This window comes from Geotrypetes seraphini, chromosome 12 (assembly GCF_902459505.1).
Source record: "Geotrypetes seraphini chromosome 12, aGeoSer1.1, whole genome shotgun sequence".
Lineage (NCBI taxonomy): Eukaryota > Metazoa > Chordata > Amphibia > Gymnophiona > Dermophiidae > Geotrypetes > Geotrypetes seraphini.
This window is the reverse complement of record NC_047095.1, coordinates 56,488,854-56,495,741: the sequence shown is the minus strand read 5'-3', so window position 1 is coordinate 56,495,741 and position 6,888 is coordinate 56,488,854.

The window sequence follows — 6,888 nt, the reverse complement described above, 5'->3', positions numbered from 1 at the left end:
GATGTCATACCCGTCCGTCCATGCTCAGAGGCCTTACTGACACGGCCTAGAGGTTGGGAATGAAGAGACGAGGCTTTGTAGGGGCGGGGCTGGGGGCAGAATAGGGCGGGGCTGGGGCGGGAAAGGCGGGGCAGGGCTGGGGGCATAACTGGGCAGGACCATGTGTCCAGGATTTCTCTTTGCAAAATGTGGTAACCCTAGGCAAAGTGAATACACTTGCAGGCCAGTAAAAGGAGTTTGAACTGTAGGCGGAACAGACAGGGAGCCAGTGAAGCGACTTGAGGAGAGGGGTAATGCGAGTGTAACGACACCGGCGGAATATGAGGCACGCAGATTGTAGGGGGGAGAGAGGGGGGCTTAGCGGAAGTATTAGCTGACGTTTCTTTGTGTTTTCTTTTTGTAAGTGTTAATGGTATTGTTAATGGCGTTTTTATTACGTTCATGCTCTCTTTTTTTGTATTGTAAACTCGCTTAGAAATTAGATAAGCGATTAGATCAAATTTTAGTGAAACCTTGAAGACCTGTGAGAAGCATATTGCAGTAATCCATGCAAATATATGCAAATTGAAGCTACTAGTGGGTTCATCTTGATGAGCTGCAGGCCAAGTCTCAGTAGAACAATTTCCTATCATCTCCACAGCTCTGCCACGGGTGTGACCGTAGGTGCCAACATTTCAAAATGATTGAGGGTGCCAAACACAATAAAACTTGCCCTCCCCTGGACACAATGAAGAGATTACTCAATAATGAGGATGCTCTCATCAGCACCCACTGGCGTCCACAAAACTAGGTCCTCGTGTATCACCCCCTACATGTCTTCCTTTCCTATTTGACGATGTCGTTCTTCCCTCTCTTTCCCTCTTGTTTTAGTACGACTGTTTGTCTTATTTTATGTCCTACCTCCATTTTAGATTTTTGTATGCCGCTTAGCTACTAGGCTTGATGGACCATTGGTCTGGCCCAGTAAGGCTATTCTTATGTTCTCATTAGGGGACACTCGATGAAGTTACAGGGAAATACTTTTAAAACCAATAGGAGGAAATATTTTTTCACTCGGAGAATAGTTAAGCTCTGGGATGCGTTGCCAGAGGTTGTGGTAAGAGCCAATAGCATAGCTGGTTTTAAGAAGGGTTTGGACAATTTCCTGGAGGAAAAGTCCATGGTCTGTTATTGAGAAAGGCATGGCGGAAGCCACTGCTTGCCCTGGATCGGTAGTATGGAATGTTGCTACTCTCTGGGATTCTAGAATCTTGCTACTCTGGGGATTCTGTATGGAATGTTGCTTCTATTCCTTTCTCTCCTCTCTTCTACCTTCCAAAGTATTTAGATCAATGCTGTCTTGTTAAAATGTTTATTTTATTTTTATTTTTCCTCTAACTCTACTTTTCACTTCTCTATTACCCTCCAGGTACTTTAGTTAGATTGTGAGCCTTCGGGACAGTAAGGGAATTTTTCAAGTACCTTTCTTATTTCTAATCTTAATGTATATTTTCTGTAAACCGCTTAGAACCTAACGGATGTAGCGGTATATAAGAAATAAATTACATTACATTAATACGATTTTCAAATCTGTTCAAATTTTCAATAAAATTCTGTCTGCAACTGTAAAGTGCTTGGCCTTTGTACCCCCCCTTCTTCCCCCCCTCGAGTAATTTTCACAGAGAAACATATGAGTTCCCTTTGAATCTTATTAGGGGCCTTGAAAAGTTCTCGGCCCAACCAAGATGTGGAACCATGAAACTTACAAGCTATTCCGCACAAAAAGTGTCAAGAAAAGCGTGGAATAACTTGTAAGCTTCCTGGCTCCACATCATTCTCTTCTTGGTTGGGCTAAGAACTTTTCAGCAGTCCTTCCTATTGTGATGTCATAATGCCTCATTCCACCAATGCCTGAGCCAGCCTCATTGATGATGTCACAATGGCTTGGTTTCCCTATACTTGTGCCCATTTGCTAGATGCATTTGCCTCATTGAAACGAAACGTGTCAAGAAAAGCGTGGAATAACATGTAAGTTTAATGGCTCCAAATCATTCTCTTCTTGGTTGGGCTGGGAACTTTTCAGCGACCCCTCATAGGTAGAAGGACCAGAATTTCTCCCATCACTATAGAAACACTGCCAAAGTCTGCCTGTCAGATTTATTCTGGAAATCAGTTACAGATGTTAGCATGCAATATCTTTTACTAAAAAAAAAAATAATAATAAAAATTGTAAGTTCGTAAAGTGTTTTTTTTAAAAAAACAGTCCCGTATCCAGTTGGTAAATTCTCTCTGAGCTCTCATTGGCTCCTGCCATAATGAAAGTCTTAGTTCAAATTACTTTTCTATTTGAAATATTTTTAGCAGGTTTAATTGCCCCTCTTTGGCAACGGAAACAATAAAAGCAGCACTCCAGTTGGGGAGGGAAAGGACATGAATCTCCCATAGTACAGGTTCTCATTTAGTCTCGGCCAAAAGATGGGAAGGGGCTACCCTCTAGCTCAGACCCGATATTTGGATCTTAGACACAAAAGTTAAGATATTAATTCTGAAATGAAAGACCTTTATGTGGGTTACATTCCAGAAAAGCTGAGGACAGCTGTCTTTTCTTGATCTGCAGCTATTTCAGAGCTGGACTGCTTTGATATTCAGCTCCGGCTCAGGGAATCTGTCGCACCAAATGCATCCTACCTTTCTTTGCGCTGATCCGGCCGACGGCACCTAGAAAAGTTAGCATCATGACACACTTGACTGTTGGACTTTGCATCCCCAGACGCAGCGCTGATCGAGCAAACAGATGCCCCCACAGAAGCCGCCTCCCTGACGAGCAAACTAGACCGAGTCCAGCAGCAAGGACTGCATGAATAATTCACCTCTTGTCTTGAATTAGCAAACTGATCGGTTTCTTATCTGCCTGCTCGCTCTTTTAATGACCTGCACCAAATGTGTTCTGGTCTTAATTATTTGTGAACCGAGTCGAGCTCTGTTACGAGATGATCCAGTATATAAGCCGAAGACTGGCCCAGCTGTTTAGTCTATAACACAGCGGACTCCAAAGAAAGATCAACGTCTGGGTTGTTTGAGAGGGCCATAGAAATAACTGTTCACAGAGCAAGATGGTGAACTAAAACAGGAATGTTAGACTTCAGGGTAGATGTTGGCTGGAACTGAATTTTACACACAAAAAATAGGCAAAATGTCAGAAAAAGCTGACAAAAATAAAAAAGAGAAAACACATTGGCCTGTCTGCTTTCAGAATATCAGCAATCCATATTCTATTCAAAACCACTTCTATTCTTCAGAAAACAGGATGATTGGATAAATATTTTCGGCTAGCGGTGGTCAACATTTTTTAAAGCATTGACCGTGGCTGGCTAAGGGGTCATTTTATTAAGGTGCGCTAAATGCTAAGGCATCCATTATATTCTAAGGGCACCTTAGCATACGCTAAATTGGTTAGCACACCATAATAAAGGACCCTTACATTAGCCCAGGATATTCAGCGCTGGGCCATGTGCAGACCGCGGCAGAGCGAGCACGGAATATCGAGGGATAATTTGCCCAATGCGTGGCGACAAAGCTTATCTAATTCAATCTAATAGGATTTTTATATACTATTATTCCCCCCCCACAACTGGGTTCAAAACGGTTTACAATATTGAATGACTGCGTACATGTCAGTAATCAATAAAATAAAATCAAGCTAAAAATTTGATCTGACTGATAAAGGAAGATTGTTCCGTACAGCTACAGTTTTATAGACAAAAGCAGACCCTTATATTTTGTTTCTCTAAGGAAGGGAACATCAGTGGGTCAAAAAATATTGTGATTTCATTATCCCTTTTCCAGAAGAAAGTTGAACTAATTCTATTGTATCTTCTGGAGCTTGACCCTGTAATATCGTGAATACTAAATGTTAATTTCAACATAATTCATGCTTGCATCAGTAGCCAATATACAGTAATCGACAATGTTGTATGTAACATGTTATATCTTGATTTTTTTAAAACCAATTGTATTGCTGTATTTCGCAAAAGATGCTATATACCCATTATTTTCTGATTAGAGATCTTCTGTGTTCATCCCAGATAACATTGATATATTTAGATAAGTATGTTTAAGTATTGGGCTTCATTGGGCCCCCTTGAGCTTCAGAGGCCCTGGAGTGATGTACTCCCTTCTCCTCGGGCCTGCTCCCAAGCATGTGATAATCAGAACTCCCCCAGGCCTACCTCCATTCCCTGGTGATCCAATGGAGCAATGGGGACAGAAGCGAAGCCCAATCATTCCCGCCCTTGCAGCTGCCTGTAAAAAAATGATTCCATAACCTCTGTGGCAGCTCACAGTACTTGTGTAATGGGACTTAATTAACACAGAAACATGATGGCAGATAAAGCGATCAATAGTTCTTTCATTCTATTTCTTACTCAAGTGAAATAATTGTTGTCCCCTGTGAATTCCATTCTCAGCTGAAGCTTCTGGCTCCCAGAGGTGGGCTTGTGTACTGTCTCATCTCCTTCTAAGCTTTTCTGGTTAGATGAAGGGAAAAAAAAATTATTTCCTCAATGCACAGTTAAGCTCTGGAATGATTTGCTGGAGGATGCAGTAAAAGTATATGTATGCAAACCATGTAAACCGTTTAGTTTTAGACGGTAAATAATTTTTTAAATAAATAAATAATAAAAGCAATTAGCATCGCTAGGTTTAAAAAGGTTTTGACAATTTCCCCAAAGCAAAGTCAATAAACCATTATTACAATTAGGCCTGCAGTAAACTACTGTTTTTCCCTGGGGTACATGCTACTTTTTGGGAGTCTGCCATTTTGGTTTTACCATAGAAAGATAGTATACCTTTGTATAATGCTTTTCTACCACTCCATGGTGTGACCACACCTTGAAAACTGTGTGTAATTCTGGTCACCACATCTCTAAAAAGATATAGCAGAATGAGAAAAGGTACAGAGAAGGGCAATGGAAATGATAAAAGAGATGGAACAATTTCCCTATGAAGAAAGGCTAAAGCAGTTAGGGCTCTTTAGCTGGAGAAGAGATGGCTCAGGGGCTATATAATTGAATTATCCCAGGACAAGCAGGCAGCATATTCTCTACATGTGGGTGACGTCACCGACGGAGCCCCCTAGCGGACATTTTCGCAAGCAGACTTGCTTGAAGACCTTCAAGCTTGCAATTGGCCCACGCATGTGCGTGTGCCCCTCCCGCCCGGTCTAGGGCATGCATCTCCTCAGCGTGTCCTCAGTTCTCTGTTTTCTGCAGAGCCAGTGGAAGGCTCTGGGAAATGTTGCTATGCTTGCTGGGCGTAATCTTTTGCCTGACAGTGCCAGGCATCAAATAAATAAATTGGGTGCCCTCGGGATGGGCCCCACAGTGATAGACTGGGTCAGGAACTGATTAAGTGGAAGGCAACAGAGGGTAGTGGTTAATGAAGATTGCTCTGAGGTTACCAGTGGTGTGCCTCAAGTTTCTGTTCTTGGGCCTGTTCTTTTTAACATTTTTGTAAGCAATGTTGCTGAAGGAATGTCAGCTGAGAGTTGCCTCTTTGTGGATGAACCAAAATCTGCAATAGAGTAGACGCCCCGGATAGTGTGAATAACACGAAGAAAGACCTAGCGAAGCTTGAAGAATGGTCTGAAATTTGGCAGCTAAGATTTAATGCCACCAAATGGTAAAGCCAGGCCTTTGGGCTGCAAAAACCCGAGAGAACGGTGCGGTGGAATATCTTTGGCAGTTGGAACCCAAAGTACAGTACCGGGCAAAGCTTTGGATTCTCGCCCAGAAATAGCTAAGAAGAAAAAATAAAAAATTAAATTGAATCAGGTTGGGCAGACTGGATGGACCATTCGGGTCTTTATCTGCCGTCATCTACTATGTTACTATGTTACTAGGGGGTGACAACTTTAGGTGCATGACAGAAGAGCGGGGCTAGGGTATGACTGTATGTGATGATCTTAAGGGGGCCAAACAGGTTGAAAAGGTGACGGCGAAAGCTAGAAGGATGTTAGGTTGCATAGGGAGAGGTATAGCCAGTAGGAAAAAGGAGGTACTGATGCCCCTGTATAAGACTCTGGTGAGACCTCATTTGGAATATTGTGTACAATTCTGGAGATATAAAAAGGATGAAGTCGGTCCAGATGAAGGCTATTAAAATGGTGGTCTTCATCATAAGGCGTATGGGGACAGACTTAAAGATCTCAATCTGTATACTTTGAAGGAAAGGCAGGAGAGGGAGATATGACAGAGATGGTTAAATGCATAGATGGCATAAATTTGCTTGAGGCGAGTCTCTTTCATTTGAAAGGAAGTTCCGAATGAGAGGGCATAGAATGAAGTTAAGAGGCGATAGGCTCAGGAGTAGAGGTCTGCACGGGAACGGGGATTGCAGGAATCCCGCTGTTCCCACGGGGGTCCCTCAGGAATCCCCCCCTAACCCACGGGACTTCCATGGGGACCCCCCTCTAGCCCACGGGACTTCCACGGGGATGGAAGGCTTTGGAAGCAGGGTTCGTCCATATAATATAATGGACACGTCAGTCTTAGTAAAAGAGGGGGTTTATAAGTTAATTACCTGAACAGAAAATAAAAAAAGGGTTCCACCAAAGAGATTCCACAAGGAAAACAGCAGCGCAAACACAAAAGAAACTGTGGAATTGATGATCCTGTTAGAAGTAATTGCTGCTTTTTATGGGGACGGGCGGGGATGGAGATAATTCCTTGCGGGGATGGGTGGGGACGGAGAGGATCCTGGCGGGGACGGGCAGGGATGGGTGGGATTTCTGTCCCCGCGCAACTCTCTACTCAGGAGTAATCTAAGGAAATACTTTTTTACAGAAAGAGTGCTAGATGCGTGGAATAGGATCACAGTAGAGGTGGTGGAGACAGAGACTGTGTCTGAATT